This window comes from Emys orbicularis, chromosome 15 (assembly GCF_028017835.1).
Source record: "Emys orbicularis isolate rEmyOrb1 chromosome 15, rEmyOrb1.hap1, whole genome shotgun sequence".
Taxonomy (NCBI): Eukaryota; Metazoa; Chordata; order Testudines; family Emydidae; genus Emys; species Emys orbicularis.
This window is the reverse complement of record NC_088697.1, coordinates 7,140,877-7,154,202: the sequence shown is the minus strand read 5'-3', so window position 1 is coordinate 7,154,202 and position 13,326 is coordinate 7,140,877. Positions and strand designations below refer to the sequence as shown.

The window sequence follows — 13,326 nt, the reverse complement described above, 5'->3', positions numbered from 1 at the left end:
CCGAGCACCAAACATTTTTGGGTCCCCCCTGGGAATGATTGCGAAAGGGCTGTGGGCAAAAGCACAGTGGGGCAGGAGCTAGGGTTGGTCCCTGGAGCAAAGGAGGGGCCGGGGTAAACTGGAAGCGCAGCAGGGCTGGGAAGGAGGTAAACACAATCCCTGGCCCACCCCGCCCCCATAGAGCAGGTACCTACCTGGTTTTAGCCCATTCTCTTTGTCTCTCTCTGCACTGAGCTGCCCCTCCTCCCACAGCAGCAGGACAGGTTCTCTTCCAGCCCTCTGGGGTGGGTGTTGGGAGTGGGAGGAGTGGAGGCTAATGTGGTTACTCCTATAACCAGACTTTTAGTTTCCACTCAGCACTGCTAACCAGACACTCAGGTCCCGTTTTCTACTGGAGTTTCCAGTCTAAAACTGGATACCTGGCAACAGGGTTGCCAGAAAAGCCTGAGGGGGGGAGGGGCAAGCAATCGTTTTTAAGTGGGGGGGAGGGGGAAGCAAGTGGTGGGTGCGCTAGGGAGTGGAGAGGAGGTAGTGGGAAGGGCCATGTCTGCTGTACTGCCCAGGTAGGTTGGAGACTGTGCAGATCAGCTGACACAGGATCCCCAGCCCAGGTGATGTGACAGCCAGTGGTGGATTTAGAGTTGGTGGGGCCCCCCAGCCCTCTGCTCAGCTTCACTTTTGGGGCCCCTCCTTGGGACCCAGGCAAGAAAAAGAACATTCTCTCTTATCTACGCCCACCCCTGTTTTTCATTCTTTTTTTCTTCATCCTCCTCCTATAAGTAATAGCAAGTAAATTAAAATAAAGTGAGGTACCTTGATTGTTCTTGTAGTCTAACTTATTTTTCCACAGACCACTTGAAAATTGCGGAGTGTCTTGACAAACCACTTAATGATATTTCCAAATATTGTAAAAAAACATTGGGGTATGGGGTCTGGCCAGGAGCTAGGGTGAGGGAGGGGTCTCAGGGTTGGGGCAGGAGGTTGGGGTGTGGAGCGCTTACCTGGGGCAGCTCCTGTTTGGTGCAAGGGGTACAGGTGGGAATGGGGGGGTGGTGCAGGATCTCCCATTTGGTGCTCTGGATGGGGGTGGGGATGTGGGCGGGTGCAGGGGGCTGAGGAGGTGTGTGGGGCAGGGGTCAGGGTTGGCAGAGAGATGGGGGTGTGGGCTGGGGTCGTAGGGGTGTTCTCAGCAAGGGGGCTGGAGGGGGTATGCCCCGATTCCAGCACCTTCCCCAAGGCTCCACCCCCACCTCTTGTCCTCCTCCTCCCCGGAGCGGGGAGCGCACTGAGGCTCCGCTGTTCCCCCTCCCTCCTGCCAGCAAACAGCTAATCAGTGGCAGGGAGAGGGGGATGGGTGAGAATGGAGCACACTGGGGGAAGAGGCGGGGGAGGAGCCTGGCTACCAGCAGAGGCTGCCCTGCTGCAGCAGGAGCCAGCAGCATCAAGCTTCTGCCCCCACAGGAGAGTGTGGGGGGCGGAGAAGAGTGGGCTGGGACCCCTTTGGACCATGTGCCCGGTGCCATGGTGCCAGTTGCACCATGGTAAATCTGGTACTGGTGGGAGGGGAGGCAGCTCTGTGCACTGCCCCTACCCCAGGCAGCGCATGGAGGCCCTCTGCTCCCCTCCCCCAATGGGTGTGCAGAGATGTGCCAGCAGCACTAAGGTGGCTCCCTGCCCACTCTACCTCCATGCCGCTCCCAGAAGTGGCAGGCATGTCCTGGCATCCCCTGGGGCGGGGGGAGTCTCTCCATGCACTGCCCCTTGTAGCCTGATTTAGGGAGTACTGATAATATTAATTTGGATAATATGGGAATTTAATTTATTAATTTATTTTTATTCAATTTTAATTTATTAATATTGAAAATTATTATCATCAATATTAATTAGTATGGGTTTTAGGCTCGCCAATCTGTTTGATCAGAAGATAAAAGTTCTTGTCCTGAATCAGGCTCCACAGAATTTATAAAGGACCCTTGGGGGTATGACAGGAAGCTCACACTGAGACAGATATAGCCTTAAAGACTTTTTATTAAAATTAATAATAGTAAGTAAATGGTAAAATACCCAAAGTTACAAAGTTACAATTGCATTACTGCTATTCAAAAGATACATATGATAATATAGTATTACATGCAACAAAGCTTTGGTTAACATACTCACACCCTTCCTTGATAACCTGGTGGTAAGAGACACAGGACCAGCCTTGCAGTTCAGGTTTCTCAATTCTTGAGTGAGGGATGCAGTGCTTAGAAAATGCTAAGCGCTATCAAATCTGACTAGGGTTTACTTGACTAACTTAAACTTAAATCAAAACCTAATAAACAAACTAAGAATAAAATGTAGGGAACCCAAGCGTAGCCTAGTTCCCTTGAAATGTAAAGTTTAAGAACAACAAGCATAGCCTACAAATAGTAACAGTCATCGTAGATAGATAGAGTGGAGGAAGTAAGTGAGAATAGAATAAAGTGAGAATGGAGATAGTGAGAAATGGAGAACAGAGAGAGAGAAATGGAGATACTCTATTGAGGTGGGTTACCTCTTTTATAGGGCAAATGCCAGACATCTTTCCTCTTATGCCCAAATTTCATTCCTCACCCACAGAAATGTTAGGGTACACTTACCCCATAGGCTAATATGTATGTGCATATTGATGACAGGTATGTACGCACATCAGTCTCTTGTGGTGTACTTGTTAAGTCTGTGGGAAAACCCGCCTATGCCATTTTCCATTGTCTATTGGTCTAGATAAAAGGTCATAGACATAGGCGTGGGTACTCATCTATTTAGGTAATACGCTATAGGTCAACTTTGCTTTCTCAGTAAAAGGTCTTAATATAGATATGCTAACTTTGCTTTAGCTTAACATACAGGATATGGCCTGTAGGTCTCTTGCATTACAGTCAAATTTACTTTAATATAAATCTATAAACCTTTACAATAAAACAAATACTTAAACTATAAGAAAAGATATATATATATATATATACAAGCAAGCAGGTTAGTCCTATAGGCTACACCCTGCCCCGAGTACCAACTCCTCAGCTCCCGTTGGCCAGGAACTGCAGCCAATGGGAGCTCTGGGGGCAGCGCCTGCAGGCAGTGGCGCACGGAGATCCCCTCGCCCAGCCAACCTAGGAGCTGCTGCCAGAGTGTTGTGTGTACCGGTCACTTTGGGAGCTGCACAGACCGGGGTAACCGCCACCCCTCCTGCACCCCAACCCCCTCCCCCAGCGCAGAGCCCGCATGCAAGACCCAAATTTCCTCCCATAGCTTTGCTTGTCTTCCTTTCACCCAGAGCCTTCCTTCTTCTCCTGCACTACAAGTAGCCATCCCTGGGAAGCCAAGAGACAGGCACAGGATTCTACCTCCCAGCAGCCTACTCCACCTCCCCAGACTGAATGAATGGTGGCGCTCTACTAACCCCACTTAGCCGCACTGAGGTGCTTAGCTTCTGCCCTGCCTTTCTCAGCATGACTTTCCTCTTTTGCCCCATTCCTGCCTCACTTCCTCCTTTGCAAGTCACGGGAAGGAGGCCAGCAGGAAGAGCTGGCCTCCAAGGACAGAGGAGGCCAAGCCACAAGGCTTCAAAAGGTGACTGGCCTAGATTCTCTAGCTTTCCCCTGCTGATGCCAAGGCTTTTTCTCAGCTCATTTCACCACCCTCTGTCATGCAGGGGTTGGGGTTATCGCAGGGACAAGCCAGTAGTAGGAGCGCCTTGCTGGACAGATAGGGGAGCTGGGAAAAGTAAGCCTTCATGTTTCTGCCTGGTTTTGAACCAGGGGCCTTTCGCGTGTTAGGCAAACGTGATAACCACTATACTACAGAAACTCTGTTGGAGGGCTTTGCCTCTCCCTTCATAAGAACATAAAAATGGCCATACTGGATCAGACCTAAGGTCCATCCAGCCCAGTATCCTGTCTGCCAACAGTGGCCAATCCCCGGTGCCCCAGAGGGAGTGAACCTAACAGGTAATGATAAAATGATCTCTCTCCTGCCATCCATCTCCACCCTCTGACAAACAGAGGCTAGGGATACCATTCCTTACCCATCCTGGCTAATAGCCATTAATGGACTTAACCTCCATTAATTTATCTGCAAAAAGAATGAGGAGTACTTGTGGCACCTTAGAGACTAACAAATTTATTTGAGCATAAGCTTTTGTGGGCTAAAACCCACTTAATCGGATGCATGCACTGGAAAATACTGTAGGAAGATATATATATATATATATACACAGAGAACATGAAAAAATGGCTGTTGCCATACACACTATAATGAGAGTGATCAGTTAAGGTGAGCTATTATCAGCAGGAGGGAAAAAAATCCTTTTGTAGTGATAATCAGGATGGCCCATTTCCAACAGTTGACAAGAAGGTGTGAGTAACAGTAGAGGGGGAAATAAACATAGGGAAATAGTTTTACTTTGTGTAATGACCCATCCACTCACAGTCTTTATTCAAGCCTAATTTAATGGTGTCCAGTTTGCAAATTAATTCCAATTAAGCAGTCTCTCATTGGAGTCTGTTTTTGAAGTTCTTTTGTTGTAATATTGTGACTTTTAGGTTTGTAATCAAGTGATCAGGGAGACTGAAGTGTTCTCCGACTGGTTTTTTAATGTTAACAGGAGTACTTGTGGCACCTTAGAGACTAACAAATTTATTAGAGCATAAGCTTTCGTGGGCTACAACCCACTTCTTATAATTCTTGACATCTGATTTGTGTCCATTTATTCTTTTATGTAGAGACTGTCTGGTTTGGCCAATGTACATGGCAGAGGACTGGCACATGATGGCATATATCACATTGGTAGATGTGCAGGTGAACGAGCCTCTGATAGTGTGGCTGATGTAATTAGGTCCTATTATGGTGTTCCCTGAATAGATATGTGGACAGAGTTGGCAACAGGCTTTGTTGCAAGGATAGGTTCCTGGGTTAGTGTTTTTGTTGTGTGGTTGCTGGTAAGTATTTGCTTCAGGTTGGGGGGGCTGTCTGTAAGCAAGGACTGGCCTGTCTCCCAAGATCTGTGAGAGTGAGGGATCATCCTTCAGGATAGGTTGTAGATCCTTGATGATGCGTTGGAAAAGTTTTAGTTGGAGGCTGAAGGTTACTTTCTTTGTTGGGCCTGTCCTGTAGTAGGTGACTTCTGAGTACTCTTCTGGCTCTGTCAATCTGTTTCTTCACTTCAGCAGGTAGGTATTGTAGTTGTAAGAATGCTTGATAGAGGTCTTGTAGGTGTTTGTCTCTGTCTGAGGGGTTGGCTCAAATGTGGTTGTATCTTAGAGCTTGGCTGTAGACAATGGATCATGTGGTGTTATCTGGGTAAAAGCTGGAGGCATGTAGGTAAGTATAGCGGTCAGTAGCTTTCCGGTATATGGTGGTGTTTATGTGACCATCGCTTATTAGCACTGTAGTGTCCAGGACGTGGATCTCTTGTGTGGACTGGTCCAGGCTGAGGTTGATGGTGGGATGGAAATTGTTGAAATCATGGTGGAATTCCTCAAGGACTTCTTTTCCATGGGTCCAGATGATGAAGATGTCATCAGTGTAGCGCAAGTAGAGTAGGGGTGTTAGGGGATTAGAGCTGAAGAAGCATTGTTCTAAGTCAACCATAAAAATGTTGGCATAATGTGGGGCCATGCGGGTACCGATAGCAGTGCCGCTGACTTGAAGGTATACATTGTCCCCAAATGTGAAATAGTTATGGGTGAGGACAGAGTCACAAACTTCAGCCACCAGGTTTGCCGTGACATTATCGGGGGTACTGTTCCTGATGGCTTGTAGTCCATCTTTGTGTGGAATGTTGGTGTAGAGGGCTTCTACATCCATAGTGGCCAGGATGGTGTTTTCTGGAAGATCACCAATGGATTGTAGTTTCCTCAGGAAGTCAGCGGTGTGTCGAAGATAGCTCGGTGTGCTGGTAGCGTAGGGCCTGAGGAGGGAGTCTACACAGCCAGACAATCCTGCTGTCAGGGTGCCAATACCTGAGATAATGGGGCATCCAGGATTTCCAGGTTTATGGATCTTGGGTAGCAGATAGAATATGCCTGGTCAGGGTTCCTAGGGGTTTGTCTGTGCAGATTTCTTCTTGTTCTTTTTCAGGGAGTTTCTTGAGCAGATGGTGTAGTTTATTTTGGTAACCCTCAGTGGGATCAGAGGGTAATAGCTTGTAGAATGTAGTGTTAGAGAGCTGCCTAACAGCCTCTTGTTCATATTCCGACCTATTCATGATGACGACAGTAACTCCTTTGTCAGCCTGTTTGATTATGATGTCAGAGTTGTTTCTCAAATAAATTTATTAGTCTCTAAGGTGTCACAAGTACTCCTCATTCTTTTTGCTGATACAGACTAACACAGCTACCACTCTGAAACCTATTAATTTATCTAATTCTCTTTTAAACCCTGTTATAGTCCTAGACTTCACAATCTCCTCAGGCAAGGAGTTCGACATCTTGAATGTGTGCTGTGTGAAGAAGAACCTCCTTTTATTTGTTTTAAACCTGCTGCCCATTAATTTCATTTTGGTGGCCCCTAGTTCTTATATTATGTAAACAAGTAAATAACTTTTCCTTATTCACTTTCTCCACACCACTAATGTTTTTATAGACCTTTATCATATCCCCCCTTAGTCTCCTCTTTTCCAAGCTGAAAAGTCCTATTCTCTTTAATCTCTCCTCATATGGGACCCGTTCCAAACCCTAATCATTTTAGTTGCCCTTCTCTGAACCTTTTCTAATGCCAGTATATCTTTTTTGAGATGAGGAGACCACATCTGTACGCAGTATTCAAGATGTGGGTGTACCATGGATTTATATAAGGGCAATAAGATATTCTCTATCTTATTCTCTATACTTTTAAAAAATTATTTCTAACATCCTGTTTGCTTTTTTGACTGCGCTGCACACTGCGTGGTCATCTTCAGAAAACTATCCATGATGATCCAAGATCTCCTTCCTGATTAGTTGTAGCTAAATTATACCCCATCATATTGTATGTATATTTGGGGTTATTTTTTCCAATGTGCATTACTTGACAGTTATCCACATTAAATTTCATTTGCCATTTTGTTGCCCAATCACTTAGTTTTGTGAGATCTCTTTGAAGTTCTTTACAGTCTGCATTGGTCTTAACTATCTTGAGCAGTTTAGTATTGTCTGCAAACTTTGCCACCTCACTGTTTTCCCCTTTCTCCAGATCATTTATGAATAAGTTGAATAGGATTGGTTCTAGGACTGACCATTGGGGAACACCACTAGTTACCCCTCTCCATTCAGAACACATCGATGGGCAAACCTGGAGAAAGTGGTGGCAGCCCTTTGATAGGTCAGCTGGTAGAGCAAAGGACTGGAACCAGCACTCAGGAAGTCATCCTTACGTCGCCCTTCTGAATCCAGCTTGAAGGAGAGCTTCTTTTTCTTCCCCTTGAAAGAGCAAGCGAAGAAAGAAAGGTCAGGTGGGCCAACTCAGTGCAGAAGTCCATGCTGTCTTTTCTTTGCTGGGAGCCCAAAATGAGGGACTCGTGGCCAGTAAAGGCACTGCTGCGCTTCCAGAAAACAGCCCACCGCTGAACACAAAGAGTATGCCAAAGCCTGGGATTGAACCAGGTACCTCTAGATCTTCAGTCTAACAGTTTCCTGACTGAGCTACTTCAGCACCCAAAAGGCTTTTTTTTTTGGCCTGCTGCTTCTCTGTCTGGGATGTTTTTGTGAGCCATGGCACACAAAAAGGACATCATTGCGAGCGCCCATGAAGGAAAGATGAATTTTTGCCTGTCTTGCTCAACTTGACTTGTTTCCTCACCCCATTCCTGCCTTAGATCCTGGGTTACCTGTGGCTAAATTTGGTCCATTGTCTCAAGCGGTGCCAGAGCCTGACACAGTGCCCCTGGGCAGCCTTTGCTCTGCACATGCTGGCCGTGCACATTTGCAAATACTTTAAAGCTTCTGTCAGTAAGTTCTGGGGATAGTTGCTCATCTTCAGAGGAAGCTCCCTAAAATTGGCCTGCCTCACCCAGTGGTACATTGACCTCTGTTCAGACTGAGCCAAAGGGGGGACCTCACTGCTGTGGCCGCTGCTGTGAGGGCAGCCACTGTTGTGGATGAAGCCATCCTGCAAGCACCTTCCACCTAGCCACCCACTGAAAATCCTGTAGGATGTAAAGTGGGAGTAGAAGAACACTAGAGGAGGGGGCTTCCTAATCTCCTCCCCCTTCTACCACCATCGACCATCCCATACCTGGTGCTGCACCCAGTGGGGTCTAAAAAAATACGGCCATATCCGAAGACTCAGTTATGTTCTTTGTGGTTGCCCCGCCATTCCCCTCGGGCCTGACCTCCAGCTCAGCCACCCACTGAATATTGAAAAACTAAAAAGTAGCACCGTGAAAGGCTTCAAAGCCCACCAGGCCCAACCCCCCTTCTAATATGGCAGAAAAGCCGCATTTCTCCTGACTTGGTAGGGACATCCTATTGCCCCACAAGAAGTGGAAGGCCATCATGTTCAGTCTCAGCAGCACTTGTGGAGCAGGGCGAAATAGATGGCTGAGGAAATTCCCCACAGCCAAAAGATAGGTCTTGAGCATCACAACTTTGTAGGCTAATGACAAGGTCCACTTACGCCACCTGCCGAGCCATTCCTTACAGGACAGCAACTGCTTCTCCCAGTTTGCGTTTCCCACCTCGTCCCCAACCGACTGCTAGAAGACCCAGCTCATCCCCCTGCCCACTCTTGCAGCCCTCCTCTTCTGCCCTGACTGATAGGGAGGAATATTAAGCCTCCCTCCCTGAGGCCTGCCCTTCAGCATTCCTGGGGAAAACCAACACCGGCCAAATGACTTTGGGCCAGTAGGTCAACCAATAGTGCTGCCTCCTAGGCCAGGCTGCAGCCCAGCTTCAGGACTCAGAGGAAATGGAGCTCGCATCCCTACCTACAGGACTTCAGGCATGGCCAGCCTTCTTGATCAAACGTCCTCTCTTGCGCTCAAGTCACAACAGCTAGCAGGCAAAAGACAGGTTACCATGTCATTTGAGCGAGCAAGATGAAGCTTTGGAAATCCCAGGATGGTTAGCTGGCAACCAAAGGACCCCAACGTCCCATTGAGACTTAAACTTTGATTGCAGGATTCAAAGCCCTGAGTGCCGGCCCTTACACCATGGGACCAACAAGGGAGCCCTTAACCTCTGTTGATTTCTGGCATGGAGGATGCTGTGTGGACAATTTTTTCTGGCATGGAGGACCCAGTGGGAACATGCCTCTCTGACCAGCCCTGAATTTGCTCAAAAAGTCAGCACACAGCTCTTGCTGCAGGCCCAGAAGCTTTTCTTCCTCCAGACTGCGAGGCCAGTGGACAGGTGAGGAAATAGCACCTTCAGTCCCAGGCAGTAAAGGGGCCTTCCTAGGAAAGGCCAAGTCATTAAAAGGAAAAACTGGAGTCAAGGAGAGTCCTACTGAAGTTCATGGGGGATATTACAGGCAAATAGTGTTTCTTTGCCTGATCAGGGACTTGAACCCTGGACCCTCAGATTAAAAGTCTGATGCTCTACCAACTGAGCTAGCTAGACTCACATATAATAGATAAATTTCATGTAGAAGAAAAACTAGTCAAGAAAAACAGAGCTGGAAACAATACAGAAAGCCTGCTACTCTCGCTCTCTTAGCAGTCTTAGCCCCACCCTGCTCCTCCATCTGGCGCTCTGAAGCCTTATTCTTTTTTTTGTTAAATATCAAATCCAGGAGAAAACACAGTTATACAAAGCAAAACGAAATCACAAACAGAAATGTCCTTGGAAATACAAAAATAGAAAAGGAAAATGCAATCCCCATCACTTTATCCTTTCTGGGCCATTCCTGAATTGAGAGCACCCGCTAAGGTCCCTGTGTGCTTATGAGAAACCTGAAGGAACCCATACCACAGCCTGAACATGAAACTCCACTGCTCCCAGGTGCCGCAGTAAAACTCTTTCCCTGCTGTGACGTTGCACGCCATATGATTTTATGAAAATATGCTAATGAGAGTGAATATAATGTAACTGGAATATGCTTCATGGAAAAGGTCTCTTGCAAGGTATCATTACAAAGCTTATAATCTACTGTGTGTGTTCATCCTATTTGTATGAACCTATCATTCTTGTATCTGAAACTAGAAATATGAAATATAACTCTGAGGTCCTGTTGTAATTATGCAAAGTGTGGGCCGTTAATAGTGGTTTGGAATCTTGATGGCTCCCATTAACCAGGACAATTGACTGTAGATGGCTCTGTCCTGCACCATCTGTGTCAGGCAAGGAAGAATAAAGGCTTGGGGTCTCAGCTGGTACAGGAATCCATCTTAAACCTGGGGCTTTTCCCCAGGAGAGAGACAAAAGATTCCTGCCTTGTACCAAAGCTATATAAGGGGGTGGAACAGAAGAAAGGTAGCTGCAGTCATGAGAAATCCATTAGCTACCACCTGAGCTGGAAAAAGGACTATACCAGGCAAAAAGATTGGGCTGAGACAAGAAATAAGTCTAGTCTGCAAAAGATGCTTATTGGAAGATCTCTGAGGGTGAGATTTTATCTATATTGAGTTTCATACTGTATGAGGCTTAGACTTGCATGTTTTTGTTTTATTTTGCTCTGTGGAGAATACAAACTCCATAGAGAAGGAAAAGTTAATGCCTTAGAAAAGTCTGTGTGTGTGTTAGATGGGTGGGAGGGTGTCTAGAAACCACTCTCCTATAGTTTATATTCTCTGATTTCCTTTAGAAAATCTGAAGCAGGGAGCAAAAACCATTGCCTTCTCTGAGGCTTGAACTCAGGACCTTCAGATTATGAGACTGATGTGCTGCCAACTGCACTAAGAAGGCTTGGAAATGTTTTAGGCTCAGTGCATATAGCACCCCCCTACAGCAGTGACTGGGGCAGGGAAGGAGCCAGGGGTGTGCTGGAAGAAGCAGGGAGATCTGGTGCCCAGAGACCTCTCCTGGCAGCTTTCTCAGCAGCAAATAAATCAATTTACCCTGCCAGTGAACAATCTATTGGAACTAATGGCAGAACAGGGTGGATGTTTCCAAGACATGCACCCACTTCCACATTTTAGAATTTACTCTCCTTTCCCTAGTATGGCACTTTCTATGTGAATTGGGAAAAGCAAGTCCAGGAAGCTACATGGGTAATAGAAACCAGTGTCCTAGGTAAGGCTTGAACTTATAACCCCAGCAGTATTCCCATTTGCACTAAATGGTTGTGCCACTGCAGGTTCTTAGACAAAATTGGGAAGCAGGCAGTTATTAGTCTCTGTGGTTCACACTTTTGCCTGGTAATTGAAAGTCTGATGCATCAAACCTAACTCAAAATGCAGCTTTTCAGCGATGAGACTCCAGTACATTTTAACAGTAAGAAAATCTTCTCTATTCTGGTCTAGCCCTATTTGACTCCTTCTGCCCGTCTTCTTCCTCCCCCCATCTCTTTCCTTCCCCATTGGGGCCATGCAGAGAGGAGCCCCAGCCAGTCTCTGTCACAGAGAGTCTGTATCCCATAAAGGGAGGGAGGGGTCACTCTAAAACATTGATAATGTGGGGCGGGGGGGAGTGGTGTGCGTGGTTATGGGGAGAAAGGATGGAGAACTAACAGTGGGGCCCAAAGAGATTCCCCCAGATTGGGGAGATCCTCTGCTGCTCACCATCAGCTGTGGGAAGAACAACTTGGGATTGCTTGGGGAAGCCACCTTTAAAAACACAAGTGTAACATGCTAATTATATTTTAATAAGACCAAAGCCTCCTCAAACCCAGTGTCACAATCACTGGAATGACTTTGTCCTGATATTTTACTGGTCGCAGCCATAAAGCGAGTCAAATTACAGTTTCCATTCAAAGTCAGGGCATACGCAAGAACCCGGAGGCTTTTAATTCCTTAGGTTCTGCTGCCATTTCATTTCTAGCCTGTTCCAAGATTTATTGTTGTGCAAAGCAATGTTAGGCCCTTGGGAGTGTCCCGCCTGTTCCCACCTGCCACCCCTGCGCAATTTAAAAGGGCCTGGGGACCCCCGCCACCACCACCAGCAGCACAAGGGGGCTAAGTCAGCTTCCTGCCCACCCTCGCTCCGTGTGGCAGACCACTCCCAGAAGTGGCTGCCATGTTCCTGCAGCCCCTGGGGTGCGGGGATCTCCACGCACTGCCCCCGCCCCGAGTGCCAACTCAGCCAACTGTGGCAATGGGAGCTGCAGGGGTGGAGTCTGTGTGCAGCAGTGCACAGAGATGCCCCTGGCCCGCCTGCTTAGGGACTGCTGCCAGAGGGGGGTGTGGGTCACTTTCTGGAGATGACCGAGGTAATGCTGTGCCCCTCACCCTCTCCTGCACCTCCAACCCACTGCCCCAACCCAGACCCCACACCCACACCCAAACACCCTCCAAGAGCCTGCCCCCGCACCTGCTCCTGCAACCGAAACCCCTGACTGAGCCCAGACCGTGCACCCAAACTCTCCCAGAGCCCAAACCCTCTCCATCCCACACCCAAACTCCCTCCCAGAGCCTTAGGAAGGTGGGTGGGTGTGGGGCAGAACTTGGTCCCATTCTGGGCACCACCAAAAATTATACAAACCTGCCACCCCTGTCCAGCCCAATCTTCTGCTGATGCACCTCAGTCCACACCTGTGCAGGGTTTAAAGCTTGCATTACTTAAATTCCAGGACACTTTGGGATTTCAGCTCCCATTTGCCCAGAGGGAACCTTCACCCCACTTCCAACCAGATTCTTGTCCATGGGATCACTGTAGGGGGGCTGGGTCCCTCTGTGTCTTTTCTCTCTCTACGACAGGCCAGGCTGCAATAACTGGAATAAATTGCCTAGGGAGGTTGTGGAATCTACAGCTCTGGAGATATTTAAGAGTAGGTTAGATAAATGTCTATCAGGGATGGTCTAGACAGTATTTGGTCCTTCCATGCGGGCAGGAGACTGGACTCGATGACATCTCGAGGTCCCTTCCAATCCTAGAATCTATGAATCTATGAAACTGGGGCATCTGAGCACCCAGGACCTTCTGTGGGGCTCCAGCCTTTTTTTCTACCCATCGTCAGCACCATCCCAAGCAAGCTGCACTTGCCTCAAAAAGACAGTGTCCCCTGTTGGGTGAAAATCACTGACCTCTCTCCTCTCTGAGCACTGACTGCCTCTCTGTTTCCTTGCCTCTCAGTCTGTGCAGATGGGACCTGTCCCTCCAGTGCTGGAGGATTTACCCTTCTCATCTACCATTGTCCTAAGCAGCAGAGCGGGTGGGAATCTTAAATGTACTGAGGTGACTTAGGAGCAGAAACCCCCACAGACCTTCCATGCAATTGGCACTTGTCCCTCAC

General features: G+C 47.7%; 3 non-coding genes across 3 annotated transcripts; all 3 read right to left on the bottom strand.

The window, feature by feature from the left end:
• Positions 1 to 3,755: 3,755 nt before the first annotated feature.
• TRNAV-AAC (transfer RNA valine (anticodon AAC)) lies at positions 3,756 to 3,828 on the bottom strand. Its single transcript has one exon. It is a non-coding gene; the product is annotated as a tRNA-Val (tRNA).
• A 5,656-nt stretch (positions 3,829 to 9,484) lies between these two features.
• TRNAK-UUU (transfer RNA lysine (anticodon UUU)) lies at positions 9,485 to 9,557 on the bottom strand. The gene has a single exon. It is a non-coding gene; the product is annotated as a tRNA-Lys (tRNA).
• A 1,211-nt stretch (positions 9,558 to 10,768) lies between these two features.
• TRNAM-CAU (transfer RNA methionine (anticodon CAU)) lies at positions 10,769 to 10,841 on the bottom strand. The gene has a single exon. It is a non-coding gene; the product is annotated as a tRNA-Met (tRNA).
• Between the last annotated feature and the right edge of the window lie 2,485 nt (positions 10,842 to 13,326).